The sequence below is a fragment of the Aotus nancymaae genome, unplaced genomic scaffold, assembly GCF_030222135.1.
Source record: "Aotus nancymaae isolate 86718 unplaced genomic scaffold, 86718_ANA_hifiasm-v0.15.2.pri h1tg000029l, whole genome shotgun sequence".
Taxonomy (NCBI): Eukaryota; Metazoa; Chordata; class Mammalia; order Primates; family Aotidae; genus Aotus; species Aotus nancymaae.
In genome coordinates, this window is record NW_026988442.1 from 87,138,638 (window position 1) to 87,153,434 (window position 14,797).

General features: G+C 39.0%; 1 long non-coding RNA gene across 1 annotated transcript; it reads right to left on the reverse strand.

The window, feature by feature from the left end:
* Positions 1–8: 8 nt before the first annotated feature.
* LOC135277003 (uncharacterized) lies at positions 9–13,780 on the reverse strand. The gene is made up of 3 exons (XR_010344629.1): positions 13,479–13,780; positions 8,289–8,385; positions 9–2,627 (listed from the first exon to the last, which is right to left on the reverse strand). It is a non-coding gene; the product is annotated as an uncharacterized LOC135277003 (long non-coding RNA).
* Between the last annotated feature and the right edge of the window lie 1,017 nt (positions 13,781–14,797).

Here is a 14,797-nt window from a genome sequence, read left to right on the forward strand (position 1 = left end):
TCGGCTCAGGTAGCGGCAGCGGACAGCGCGGCTGTAATATTTTTATACTTAAGCCAAACGTTTGACATCTGAACCTTTAAGACAAAGGGGAAAAAAACCCACACGGATTTGTTGCACTAGAGGGCGCTGTATTCCAGTTCTTCCTGAGAAAGAAGTCCTTTGGCCCCAGGTTTGCATTGCCAGTGAGCAGATGTGAGAATGCTGAAGGGAAGGCAGCGTTCCTGCTCTACCTTGAGAATTACTCCATTCCAGGTCATGAGTCTAGTTTTTAAAGCAATATCCATATCTACCTGCGTTTTACCTCCTAATAATCAGAAGGATGATCATCTGGAAAACTAAGCATAGATTTTATTGTGCAAATATTTTAGAGCTTCTTTTAAAATTGCCTTGAAGAGCTGATGTGCTATTTCCTTTCTGGGTGTCCTCAATGGAGTATAGCATTTAGTTTTTGCAAGCAAATCTCTGGAAACAGCCTAAAGTTAATTGGTACCAAGGAGATGCCTGTTCAAATCAGACAGTGCTAGATATACTTTGCCACTGAAAGTAACGGCAAAAACCGCGATTACTTTTGCACCAACCTAATAGCTATACGAAGGTGCAGATTGTGTGACATAGATTCTCAACTATCTGAGAGTCATCATTAACTCTCTTCCTGGCCACCAGCATGCAAGTCCTGTTGCTTCTGTGATATGTTATTCATAATAAATACCCATGCAATTACTTCCCAACCGCAAAACTACAGCACTGATAGTAACTTAAATCTTTTTATGTGGCCCTCCCTAGTTAGTCATGCGTTAACTAGGGTCCATTATTTTCTTGCTTCCCTTTTAATATAATTTTATTATATAAAATTTATATATTATATAAAATTGTTATGTAATTTTATTATATAAAAAGGAAAAGGTATTGGGTACAAATATATGAGTCATATCTATTAATGTGAATGGGCTCATCTACTAAAAAATGTCTTATTGGGTTGAAAAGCAAACCCCAATTTTATGCTGTATGATAAAACACAGAGATTGAAAAGGCTGAATGTATTGTGTTGTATTTTAATTTTAACTATTTTAACTTTGTAAAAAGAATATCATGTTATGTGATCTTTTGGACTTTTTAAACTTAAAATTATATTGCTATGATTCATCCAGGTTGCTATGTTTACCTGGATTGGAGTTCATTTATCATGACTGCTGTCGACTATTACATTCTATAACTTTGACATTATTTATTGATTTCACTGTTGGTGGGCTTTTAGGTAGTTGCAGGTTTTGCTCTGAAAAATAGTGATATCATGAACATTCTTATACATATGACCTGATGCACAAATGCAACCATTTCTCTAATAATACACTTCAGTTAATTATGTTTAACAATCTACATGTACGAATGTAATCATTCTGCTGTCATTTTCTGCATTCCAAACAAAGTTAAGCAGAAATTCATGAAGAAAGCTTCCGGAAGGATTAGTTCAACTTATTTCTTACTGACTGGCTCAACTCTAAGGAGCCAGAATTATTTCTGGTCCCTTGGACACTTGTATGGTCTTGTTTCCTCTTAGTACCTGTTGTCAATATAACGAAGACAGAATAACATAGATCTAATACAACGATGTGTAGAAATAAGCAGCTGTAATATGCATATGGCTAGAGGAAGTTGGCAGGCCCGGTTCCATGAGACACTTCAGATAAAGGTAGGCCTCGTTCTCATTCTAGTCCTTCTTGTAGTGCAGCCTCGTTGAAATCTGGAATGTTTTCTTGGACTGCCATCGTTCGTATCCATGTGGGCGAGTGTGGCTGGAAATACCAGCAAATCCTGTATCATCCATGAAAGCAGCTCCCCCTCCAACCAATATGATAAACCGAAGGATATTGCTGAGAGTCCACTACCTACACTCAACTTATTTGTTGAATATGTATTAAATGTATGCTAAATCTAGCATTGTAAACCACTTGCTGTTCTTGTACCACAGGCTTTTCATTTTCAAGCAGAAAGGTCGCTGGTTTTAAAGGTGTCAAAAATGCAGCCTGGCCCAGCTTAAGTTTCCTTGTGTATTTATCTTAGATCTTCGGGACTGAGAAATCTAAAAAAGAAAACCACCCATATTCCATAGGTGCCAGAAAGATCAAAGAGCTTGAAGAAAGCGGTTCACTCGAACATCACAGTGACAATAAGTTAAAATGTTTTCTTTCTTGCATTTATCATGTTTCTATTTAAACTCAAATTCTTTTTTTTTAGTTAAAAAATTGTGTGGGTACATAGGTATATATATTTATGAAGTACGTGAGATGTTTTGATGCAGGCATGCAAAGTATAGTAATCATGTCGTGGAAAATGGAGTATCCATCCCTTCAAGGTTTCATCCTTTGTGAACACCAATTTCTTGAAGAGCAGGATATGCATCCAGGTTTTTAAGAAGATGACTTTTTTTTTCTTCTGCAGATCTGACCATTTGCCTTCCATTTACAGGTATGCAGTAGGATCACTCAAGTCACAGTTTTCAATGTGCACATGCGATTGTATGCCAGGAGAAACTTTCTGCAAGGGCAATAGAGTTCCAAGTTTCTCTCCCCTCTTAGTAGGACCTTTATACTTAATTAGTTTAATGTAGAAAGTTTTGACACAAAAACCTAAAAGAAAAGAAGTATAATTATTTATCTGGGCTTCAGTAACCTTGGATTTGAAATTCAAAAATAACAAATGTGCAAAAAAGAAAAAAAGGAAATAAAGTTGAATGAACTCAGGAGAGGAATAGATGAAAATGACAGAACGATATTACAAAGGGAGGCTGAATTACAAGATGCCAAAGGAAGAATAGATTCAAAGGAAACATTAATAAAGACATTGAAGAATAATAGTGGGAAAATACTTTCTAGTTAGAAAAGGTGAATGATTCCTTAAGGCCGGGCACGGTGGCTCATGCCTGCAAACCCAGCACCTTTGGGAAGCCAAGGCAGGTGGATCATATGAGGTCAGGAGTTCGAGACCAGCCGGTCCAACATGGCGAAATGCTGTCTCTACTAAAAGTACAAAAAAATTAGGGGTGCATGGTGGCAGGCACCTGTAATCCCAGCTGCACAGGAGACTGAGGCAGGAGAATCGCTTGAACCTGGGAGGTGGAGTTTGCAGTGAGCCAAGGTCACGCCATGACACTCCAGCCTGGGTGACAAACTGAGACTCTGTCTCAAAAAAAAAAAAAAAAAAAAAAAAAAAAAAATGAACCTTGAACAATGTTAACTCCAAGACATATTCTAATAGATGACTGGACTTTAAAAATAAAGAGAAATGGAAATAACTGGAACAAAAATACAAACCTTGCTAAATATCAAAAGAACTAAAAAGGCAAAGACCCAAGTAGAGAAACAGAGTATAATACAATAATTATAAAACAAAATGATGGTATTGGGTACAAATATATGAGTCATGTGAATGGGCTTATCTCATATATTAAAAATATCCTGTTGGGTTAAAAAGCAAACCCCAGTTTTATGTTGTATGGAATAAAACACAGCGATTGAAAAAGATGAAAGTGAAGAGCTGGACAAAGACGTGCCAAGCAAATGGACAAAGATTTGTCAAGCAATAAGAAAGCAAGGGCTATTGTCCTGTTACCGGAGACTGGAATTCAGGCCAAAAGACACTGCAACAAGACAAAGGAAGACAATGTCAGAGGGGAAATGCCACAAGTCACAATGACGATACAGCAGTTACAGCTATCCATGCAGCAAATAACACAAGTCATCTATATAAAGCAGAGCCCACAAGGCGCCAGAAGACATAGAAACTCACCAATAATAGAAGACTTGAATACACTACTGGCACTGCGCACCAGTCAAGTGGGCATAATAATAAGACTGTAGAATTATGCTGTCCAATACGGTGCCACTAGCCACATGTGGTTATTCGGCACTTGAAAGGTAGTTAATCTGAATTGAGATGTGCTTTAATGATAAAGTATACAATGGATTTTGAAGACTTAGTATTTAAAAATGTAAAAGATCTCAATAATTACATATTGATATAATATTTTGAAAACCTGATTTAAATAAAATATTAAAATACCATGTTTCTTTTTATTTCTTTATTATGGCCACTAGAAAAATTAAAATTATCTGTTTGACTTGTATTATATTTCTATTGGATGGCTCCACTGTAGAAGAGCTAAAACTCCATCAGGTAGGTTTTATGAATATATATTAATCAAAAGATGTGCAAAACTTCTACATGGACAACTGCAACAACCATTAATATAACAGTGAAGGAGACCTAAGTAAATGGAGGATCTAATATGTTCATTGATTGGAGGACTCACTACTTTAAAAATATCAATTATCAATTTGATCTGTATATTTACTGCAGATTCAGTCAAAGCCCTGTCAGGATTTTTGATGGAAATTAGCAAACAGGTTCTGTAATTTATTTGGAAATGCCAATGACCAAGAATTGCCAAGGCAACTTGAAAGAAGAAGAAAATCTATTCCAATTTTGCGTTCTGGAACAGGGCAAATAACCTCTTGGTAGATTTGAGGATGCACTGGGCTTAGTATAAGCTGGACCCTGCTGAAAAGCTACATTGACCACCTGACTATAAGCCCCTAGTCTGGTCAACCACAGTGGCCTTTTAGATCTTCAGGAGTCAGTGTCAGTTTTGAGCAAGTGTCCAATAATCTCTGAAGAGCCTAATAATTTCTTCCCCAGTGTGCTGTCATCCTGCTAAACCATTACAGGTCCCTTTGGGGATAGCTAGAAGTAAGGTTTACATTGTAAACCTTTGGAGGCATGGCAGGACCCTTACTCAAAAGGACTGAGCCTCTCTTTCATTCAAGAGGCTCTGGGACTGTGAACCGACTCAAGCCTGGGAATTTATTGGGGATTGCAACCCCTTATTGTGATGACTGAAGTCAGTTCATCAGACCTAGAGCATTTCCATTCATACAAGTCCAATAAGGCTTTAGTTGGCTGCTCATTTATTCAGTTCTTGGGTCGCAGTGATTACTAGACAATGTCACAAATCTCTGAGGTTTAGAAGTATCTGATTACTTCCTGCTGTCAGTGACCTTGGCATTGACTGTTAAGTGCCACTTCAGAGGACCCAGTTCCATGGCAGAAGTTTCTCTTGTGACATTAGCCCCACAGAGGACAACCACTGTATACCTCCTCAAGGATGCAGATTCCCTCACAAGATACCTCCCACAGCCTTGGTGAGGCGGGGCTCCTCCGGACTCACTCCCAATAGGAGTGCATATAGATGTTCATTAAAAGGTATAAGAGGGATCATAGCAGCAATTTTATAATCACCTAAAACTGGATATGACCCAAAGGTCCATCTAAGGGAGAATGGATACATAGATAAAAATATATGCATATAATGGAATATCATGTATCCCAAAGAATGTAGATATAAAAACATAAATTACACAATCATGATGTGGAATGAAAGAAGCCACACAAAAAGAAGGCGTGCTGTTTAATTCTATTTATACCATTTTTAGAAACAGGAGGAACTACTGCATGGTGTTAGAACTTGGGATAGTGATGACCTTGCTGGGAATAATCTCTAAACGGTAGCACAAGGGATCTCTGGGATGTTGGTGATGTTCTTTTTCTTGATCTGGGTGCTGGTTACACAGAGGTATTGACTTTATGAAGTTCATGGAGTTGTACATGGATGTGTTGTGCACTTTTATGTGCATATTTTATACCTTGATGCAATTAAAACAATCAAACCACAAAGCCAATATCTGGAGTACCGGAAGACCTAGCTTTACCTAAAACTTAGAAGCTTTCAAAAATATTTCACATTCAACTCTTGCAGAAATGCCAGCATTTATGATTTGTGGGATTTGAGTAAGTGGAAGTATCTATCCATTACGGTTAGCATTGCTGAAAGTGGCTTTGTTTATAGATCGTGAAGCAAAACCACAAGGGCCACAGGAAGGAATGACTCCAATCAGCTGTAGGGTTTCATGGAGTGTGTGCATGAAGCAGAAGTTTTCAGGGAAAGTGGTGAAAAGTCCTCGAAAGTGCATCAGCAGGATAGGATCATAAAAAAATATCTATCGGCTACTATGCTTATTACCTGGATGGCAAAATAATCTGTACACCAAACCCCTGTGACATGCAGTTTACCTGTATAACAAACGGGCACAGGTAGCCCTGAACCTAAAACGTTTTTTAAAAATGCATCAGCTAGTTTGGTATACTCTATATCCTTTCTGTTTTAGGTTTTATCATTTTGAAAGAACAAAACCTCTATGTATGTGACCTGCATTAAACAAATAAGCATCACCATCTCCAGTAGGCACCCTACGTGTAGACTCCACCTCTCTTACCTCTTCCAGATATTCGAACAGCATTATTGACAGCATTTTTGTTTTGATAAGGTTTCTCCTGGCCCATAATCATTCCAGTGAATGGTGCGAACGCAGTAGATCCAGCAGAGCACAAGACGTCCACACCCTGGTGAGGCCTCTGACTTCCAGGATGTAAGTAAGAATGAACAGACTGAGGAGCTGCCCTGGGGAGCTTTATGGCCCAGGAACATGCTGTTAGCCCACTGATCCCAGGCCAGGTACCAAAGCTTGAAGCTGCCAGAACTTGTTGGGATGTCCCAGTGTTTCTCACTCTGTTTAGCCCAATTTCAACCTCCCTCCCCGCAGGTGCTAATAACCATGTTGTAAGATGAAAGCATTTAAAATGGCACTTGGTACATAGTAAGCCTTAAACAAATATTAGCTACTATTACTGTATGGCATTTGGGGGGAATGAGGCAGTCCATGTAAGTGCGTTTTCTAGATACCTGGATCTTGACTTCTTCAAGCCCACTTTGAAAACAGCTGTCTTTTTATGGGAACCTATTATAAAAGTATCACGTTGCCCTAGTCTTATTGTTCTCTCAGTGATCCAGAAAAGTGATTGTAAACGGCACTTACTACATACGGTATTTTAATACAACGAGTGATACCTCCTGGGTTTATTAAAGTGCATGGAGCTCAAACCAAACAATTCCAGACTGTGATGTGTCTTGAGTTTGTCTTAGCAACCCCTCAGCTCTTGCTTCGCGCTGCTGTCACTATGCCTGCTCTCACCAGCCTCTCCTCCCTTCTAATAGGCTGCCACCCGAACAACCAGCTTCACCAGGATTGCCACAATTATGTGCAAAGCAACACTGAGCAGGCTCAAGCCAAGAGCCAGGAAGTTACTGTATCAGTCAAGTGTGTAAACTTTACAGTATGAGCTGAGTCCAACTTTTGGCTATTAAGGGGCCGTTTTCCCATATTTCCCTTCTCTTAGTCCTGTTTCAGTGTTTGAGGTTGCTTTGTAAGTAGTATCTGTATATGTGAGAGTTCCCCTCTAGTTAGGATGGAGATCATTGAAATGAATGGACACATGGCTATTTCATCACAGTGGCACCCGAAGGTGATGCTGGGTATAACTGAAAATTCACAAGTGTGACCCTCATTGTCTGGAAGAGATAGAGGTGCTCTTTCGCCTGCTTAGGATCAGCCTCTAATATGCAACCTCCAGAGCCTGGGGCAGTAACACCGTGGTTTGGTGGGAAGAGGAACCAAAAACCTGAGTTCAGGTCCAGACTTCACCATCTCCAACTGTGCTTGGCAGGTCCCTTAACCTTTTGGCACCTCAGTTCAAGTTCCTCATCTCTAAAATGGTATAGTCGTGTTTGACTCCCCTTCGGAAAAAGCAGGTGAGATAAGTCAAGGTGTGAAGACATTCAGAAGGAAAACGTTGTGTTTGCTCACTGCCCTTTTCCTTCTTCCACGTTCGGATCCCAATTCACAACCCATACTTCAAGCCGAGTTCTTGGAAGCTGCTCCAAAGACAGTGGTGTAACTGGTTACATCTCTGGTTTTTCATACTGTCAGAATTGTGAACCCTTGAGGCAGCCAACATTGGGCAAGGATACTAAGAAAAGAGGTTGGGGCCAGGCACGGTGGCTCATGCCTGTAATCCCAGCACTTTGGGAGGCTGAGGCTGGCAGATAACGAGGTCAGGAGTTTGAGACCAGGCTGACCAACATGGTGAAACTCTCATCTATACTTAAAACACAAAAATTAGCCATGCATGGTGGCAAGCACCTGTAATCCCTGCTACTCAGGAGGCTGAGGCAGGAGAATCACTTGAACCCGGGAGGCGGAGGTTGCAGTGAGCCCAGATGGCACCATTGCATTCCATCCTGGGCGACTGACTGGGTAACAGAGTGAGACTCTGTCTAAAAAAAAAAAAAAGGTTAGGGACCAAAGGGTTGGATGGTTGTTTGTGCAAACCCATACCTTTGAGCAGAGTACTGTCCACAGCCATGGTGATCACACGTCCGGTTCTCGTTGGAAGACTTGTCAACACATATATTAGCCCATGGCCTGGCCAGTGCTAAACAGGAGAAATGTGAGAGCAGAGCTCGTGGCCTCAGACGTTTCCAATCTCCATTTGCCATATTAGTCATGCAGTGGATCCTGACAATTCTGTTTTCACGGTAACTTTCCCTGAACTTTCTGTAGTTTATGGACAAGTCGTCCTTCCAAAATTTTAATATCCTAACTCAGATGTAAAATTGGTTATTCCCGGCTACAGAATTCTGCTTCGTGATGTTAGCATATCAGTGAATGTATTTCTTTATTAGCATTAGCCTCCATCAATATACTTTGCTTCAGATCCATTAGTAAATGGTATAAGTTGTGCTTTTCTATTTTTCTTTGCTCATTACTGGCCTGGGAGTTCACTATGGTTAGATTGAGCAAAAATAATAAAACAGCATGGCTCAGAAAATAATTTTAGAAGTTCTAAATTAATGTTGAAATGGTTAGTTCTACTAATCGAATCCTACCAAATGTTGGAATTAAAGGAGAAATAAACTGTGAACTAGACAAGTTTGTTTAACACTAGATAAATCTCTTTCATGGTTGCAAACATAGAAGACGGAGAGTCTTAGAAATAATCTGAAATGTCAAACCAATTTAGCCTAGACTGAGATGAGGAGAGAAGATGGGAAAAGGAGTAGAACTAATTATCTGAAAAATTATGAAACATGGAGGAGAGGCTGCTTTCTCAGCGGACTTGGTGCAAACTTTGTTTTAGGCACAACATGTCTCTTTAGTATAGCAAGCACTTGATAAATGTTCAGTTGAATTAAACATCCTGGATTTCCGGTGTTAACATTCACAGAGAGATACAGTGAGCACACTCAACCTTGCACTTTGAAACAAGCAAGCAAAAGCAAGAGCCTGGTTATTTGACTATTGATTTTATTTAAAGACATTTTACTATTTGTTAATACATATGCTGTGAAGAGAAACTACAGAACGTGGCCATTAAGCCTATTCTTTAAAATAGTTTTAAAAGGTGGGTTTCAAAAGTTTTATGCCTTGTAGCCAAGCTCCAAGTCAACACCTTGATCAAGATATAATCCCATCACTTTGGAATCTAATATTTATCCTTGGGAATTGAGGCAAATATCAGACAGCGTAGTAACTGACTCACTTTTTCCTCCTTCTATGAGTATTAAGGGAGCCTTCCCTTTGTCGTAATCCACACTAGTCTCTGTATTAGATACTTGTATCGGCATTTGATTTTGATCAAAACCGGAATCAAATTCTTATGTCAACTTTTTATTATCTAGTTTTGTTCCAGTTAAGTCCCAGACCAAGACTGAAAGGCTTTGCAATGTCTTCTCAACTCACTATGATGCTTCCCTCATTAAAGAACAGGAACATTTTATTGTAAATTATTTAGAACATCCTCAGGACTTGGTATCATTTCAATCTCATTTTTAAAAGCCAAATACATGTATTTGTTGTGATTGTGCTATTAATGACTTTATAGTCTTTTTAATCTTCCCCTGAAATCAATTTTTAAAAGTTAACCAACATTCTAAAAGTGCACTTTCGACTTACCAGTGGAAATGAGACCAGCCAAAAGGAGGGCCCTGGTGGAAAACATCTGGGTTGACTTCCTTTATGTTTCTTCCTCTGATTAGAATTGCCCCGCACTCTCTCTGAAGAATATTCAAGTTTGAATGAATACTTCCTAGCTATTCAGCCTTAGATTTCTGCATCTCTCATTTCTTTAGCATGAGACACAAAAAGTATAAGAGAATGGAGCAAGTCAAGTTCTGATATTCCATGGATAGCTATTTGATTTGCATGTAGGACCTATGTAAAAGCCTTTGATCTGAAGAAGCAGCCAATATATTGGAAACACTGACTAAATATTAACAGAAAATGATAAGGCTGGGCACGTATCGACAGTCTTCTGGGCTGTGGCTTGTAGGAGAATGTTCGTGTGAATGATGGAATGTTTAGAACTGTCTGCTGGTAGATCTATCTTTTATTTTGATTATTAATAATGTGGTAGATCTATCTTTTATTTTGATTATTAATAATGTGTGTCCCTTCATAACATATTCCTTAATATATCCCTTAGGTGTTTTTGAATTATCAGTTTAGTTATATTTCATCTGTGTAATATTTGCAAATAACTTTAATATTTTGATAAAATGGCATGTATTTACTGTAAATATGTGATTTTTAAATGTTTTCTTGTTAATGATAATGGTAAGTTAACACCATTCAAAGCATCCATCAGTAAAGGAAAAAAGATGATTTATGATACAGTCATTCATAGGGTTTGGATCTGTGTCCCACCCGAACATCACGTTCACTTGTAATCCCCAGTGTTGGAGATGGGGCCTGCTGAGAGGTGATTAGATTATGGGGCAGGAGTTCTCATGAATGGGTTAACATCATCCCCTTAGTGCTGTTGTTGTTATAGTGAGTGAGTCGTGGTGAGATCTGGTTGTTTAAAAGTGTGTAGCATCTCCCCTGTTCTCACTTCCTCCTGCTTCACCCATGCAAGACCTGCCTGCTTCCCCTTCACCTTCTGCCATGATCATCAGTTTCTTGAGACCTCCCAAGAAGCTGCCATGATTTCTGTATAGCCTGCAGACCCGTGAGCCAGTTAAACCTCTTTTCTTTATACTTTACACAATCTCAGATATTTCCTTTTTCTTTCTTTTCTTTTTTTATTTGAGATGAGTCTTGCTCTGTTGCCCAGACTGGAATGCAGTGGTGTGATCTTGGGTCACTGCAACCTCTGCCTCCTGGGTTTAAGCAATTTTCCTGCCTCAGCCTCCCAAGTAGCTGGGACTACAGGTGCCTGCCAGCATGCCCAGCTAATTTCTGTATTTTTTTTTTTCAGTAGCGACAAGGTTTCACAATATTGGTCAGGCTGGTCTTGAACTCCTGAACTTATGATCCACCTGACTTGGCCTCCCAAAGTGCTGGGATTACATGCATGAGCCACCGCACGCAGCCAGGTATTTACTTATAGCAATGCAAGAACAGACTAATACAGTCATACAATGGAGTAAAATATAACAATGTAAAAGAAGACAATCTCTATGTGTAAACACAGCTACATCTCCAGATATACTGTTGAATTAAAAAGCTACTTTTAGAATTATATAGAGAGTATCATACCATTTATAATATTTAAAATCTGAAAACAGAAGTGTATTAATCTTCATAAATGCTGCATATACAATAAAAATGTGCACAGACTACCTTTAAAATAGTAATTACTTCTGGATAGTGAGAGAAAACCACGCAAGGGTATACAGAGTACATAAACTCTAAAACATTTTATTTCTAAAAAAAAAGATTAGAAGCAAATAAGCAAAAATATTAATTTGTTAATTATTAGAGACAGACACATGGATGTTATGTTACCCTGTAGTTTTCCGGGTACTTAAATTTTCAGTGTGTTTCAAATATATGTTAGCAGCTCCTTTTTAGCTTAATATTAGACAAGGACCTGGCATTTTCTATGGAAGCTTCCCTATTTAAATTATGTGTCAGTAGCTGTGGGAGATTGGGATTGTGGTCCCAGTTCTTCACCTTTTCTGTGTCCACAGCTTTTCCATGTCTCATGGGGGCAAAGGGAACTTTCCTCACCCTTGATTTTGGGTTTAGCTGTGTGGCTTTGACCACTAAGATGAGGAAGAAATGGCAGTGGGTGGGGAAAGCTTGGGTCCTCTGGGACCTTAGTCTTTGCACACTCCTTCCTGTGTTCTGCATCACCGTGGGGCACATGATCCTGCTGCCCTAGGAAGGGAATGGACACCATGCAGAGCACGATCACCCCCGCAGAACCCAGCCTAGCACACCCTATGAATGTGTGGGAGTAACTGGCTGTCATTGGAAGCCACTGAGTTTTGGGATGGTATGTTACATAGCAATAACTAAAGGATGCCAGTGAGATTATGGACCCAATTGTTTTTGCTTCACATGCAGCCTTTCAAGGATGCATCTAATGTGTACAATGCAGAATGCCAGCACTGAATACACCACGAATCTGAGTCAGTGTACTAAAAGAATAGATAAGTGGAACAAAACAGGTGATTCAGAAATAGACACACATATATTCAGCATGTAGTACACAATAGAAGTACTACTTTAAGTGATTAGAGAAAATATAAGTCATTGTATTAACAGTATTGAGACAACATCTGGCAAGAAATAAAAGTTCAATCTAGGCCTGGTGGCTCATTCCTATAATTCTAGCACTTTGTGAGGCCAACACAGGAGGATTGCTTGAGGCCAGGAGTTCAAGGCAAGCCTGGGCAACATAGCAAAATCCCATGTCTACGAACAAATTTTAAAAATTAGCCAAGCACGGTGCATGTGTCTGTCATCCCAGCTACTTGGGAGGCTGAGGCAGAAGGAATATTTGAACCCAGGAGTTTGAAGTTACAGTGAGCTATGATCATGCCACTGCACTCCACCCTGAATGAGAGAGTGAGACCCTGTTTCAAAATAAATAAATAAAAGTTGAATACATAATTCAACTTTTTGAAGTGAAGCAAACAGTTGTATGCAAAAGGGGAGAAGGAGGAATAAAAGAAAAGAGCTGAAACCATAGAAATACTAGGAGAAATTGTGAATGATTTTTAATGGTCCTGGGTTAGATTTTTCAGAGAATGTTAAAAAACCCAGAAGCTATGAAGGAAATACTTCATAAATGCATTGTAACAATAAAAAACCTTCTACAAAGCAAACAGTATCCTGATTAGAGTCAAAAGACAATAATCTGGGAAAAATATCTATAACACATATGATATGACAGATAAGGAACTCATCACTTTAATATACAAAGAATTCTTTAAAAAATAAAAGGTGCAAACAAATCGATGGAAAACGTGGGCAAAAGGTAGCAACAGACTTTCACAAAAGAAAAATACAGATTACCAATATGTATTTGAAAATATGGTCCACTTTACTTGAAATTAACAATTGCAAACCAGAATGAGGTGCAGTTTTTCACCTATTAAATTGGCAAAGGGCATGTAGAAACAGGCATTTATTGAAAAGTGTTAAGTTGGTTTAACCTCTTTAGAGCACAATTTTGCAAACCCCTCAAATTTTTAAATGCACAAAACCTCTGCTCCAGCAATGTTACTGCTTTCCTACCTGTGGCCTGCTTTCCTCCCGTTTTCCCTGCCTTTTGTATTTGCTGTTTCCACCTCATCTTTCTCTGTGAAGCCAGTGTCGTTCTCTAAACTGCAGAAAAGATGGCAGGAGACTGTTTTGAAACCCATAATGGACTAGGATCTGAGCAAGAGTCATCAATGCTGAAAAGCTAATGAGAAACTTTGTAATGGATGGATCGGGCTGATGATAGCTAATCAATCTTAATATTATGAAGAGAGAGAAGGAGAGAGTATATCAGACATCTTACACGTCCTGTTGGAAATGGACAACATAACCTATAATGTATTCTTGTCAAAAAATAACTACCAGTTTACAGGAACTATGCAGCAGGGACGCGTGTCAAATGTACCACAGGAATGCAGTCAGCCAAATGCAGCCTGTAGGAAGTTCTACTGGATAAAGAACCTGGTTTCTTCAACAGATAAATTCTGAGGAAAGGGTAAAAGGGAGAGGGGCAATCTGTGGATTCAAGGAGATTTACAAGATTTATCAACAAAATGCCACATATGGACTTTACTTGGAGTCTGAATCAAATGACGAAATCACAGGCAGAGAGAAACAGAGAATAGGGACAATTTTAACATTAGCGATCATATTAGAAATTATTCTGTGTAATTTTAAGCAGAATACATTAGGTTTTTGTAAAAAGTTCCTATCGTTTAGAAATGCATACTGAAACATTTATGGATATGAAATCATAGGATGTTTGAGCTTTACTTCAAAATAATTTACAAGTTGGGAGAGTAAGTAGCAGACAGATTAAACACAATTGGCTGTTAACTGCTGATTACTGAAGCTGGGTAATGAGTACATAGTTTACTATACTATCCTCTCTAGTTTGTTTATATTTGAAAATTTTCCCATAGTAACAAGTTAGACAAAGACATTTGTTGGACAATTAATTTGTTGGCAGTATCTTTTGAACATACAAAAGTTCCCACACTGCAAGGAAAAACTGATTTTTCTGTAACTCTGGTAATATTTAGCCACCCATATTTTAAACCGTTCAATCAATTGATTGATTAATTTTCTATCAAAAATTCCTTTTAAAAAATAGACCATAATCCCAGCACTTTGGGAGGCCGAGGTGGGAAGATCACCTGAGGTTGGGAGTTTGAGACCAGCCGTTAACCAACGTGGAGAAACCCTGTCTCTACTAAAAATACAAAATTAGTCTGCTGTGTTGGTGTATGCATATAATCCCAGCTACTCGGGAGGCTGAGGCAGAAGAATTGCTTGAACCCGGAAGGCGGAGATTTCGGTGAGCCGAGATCATGCTACTGCACTCTAGCCTGGGC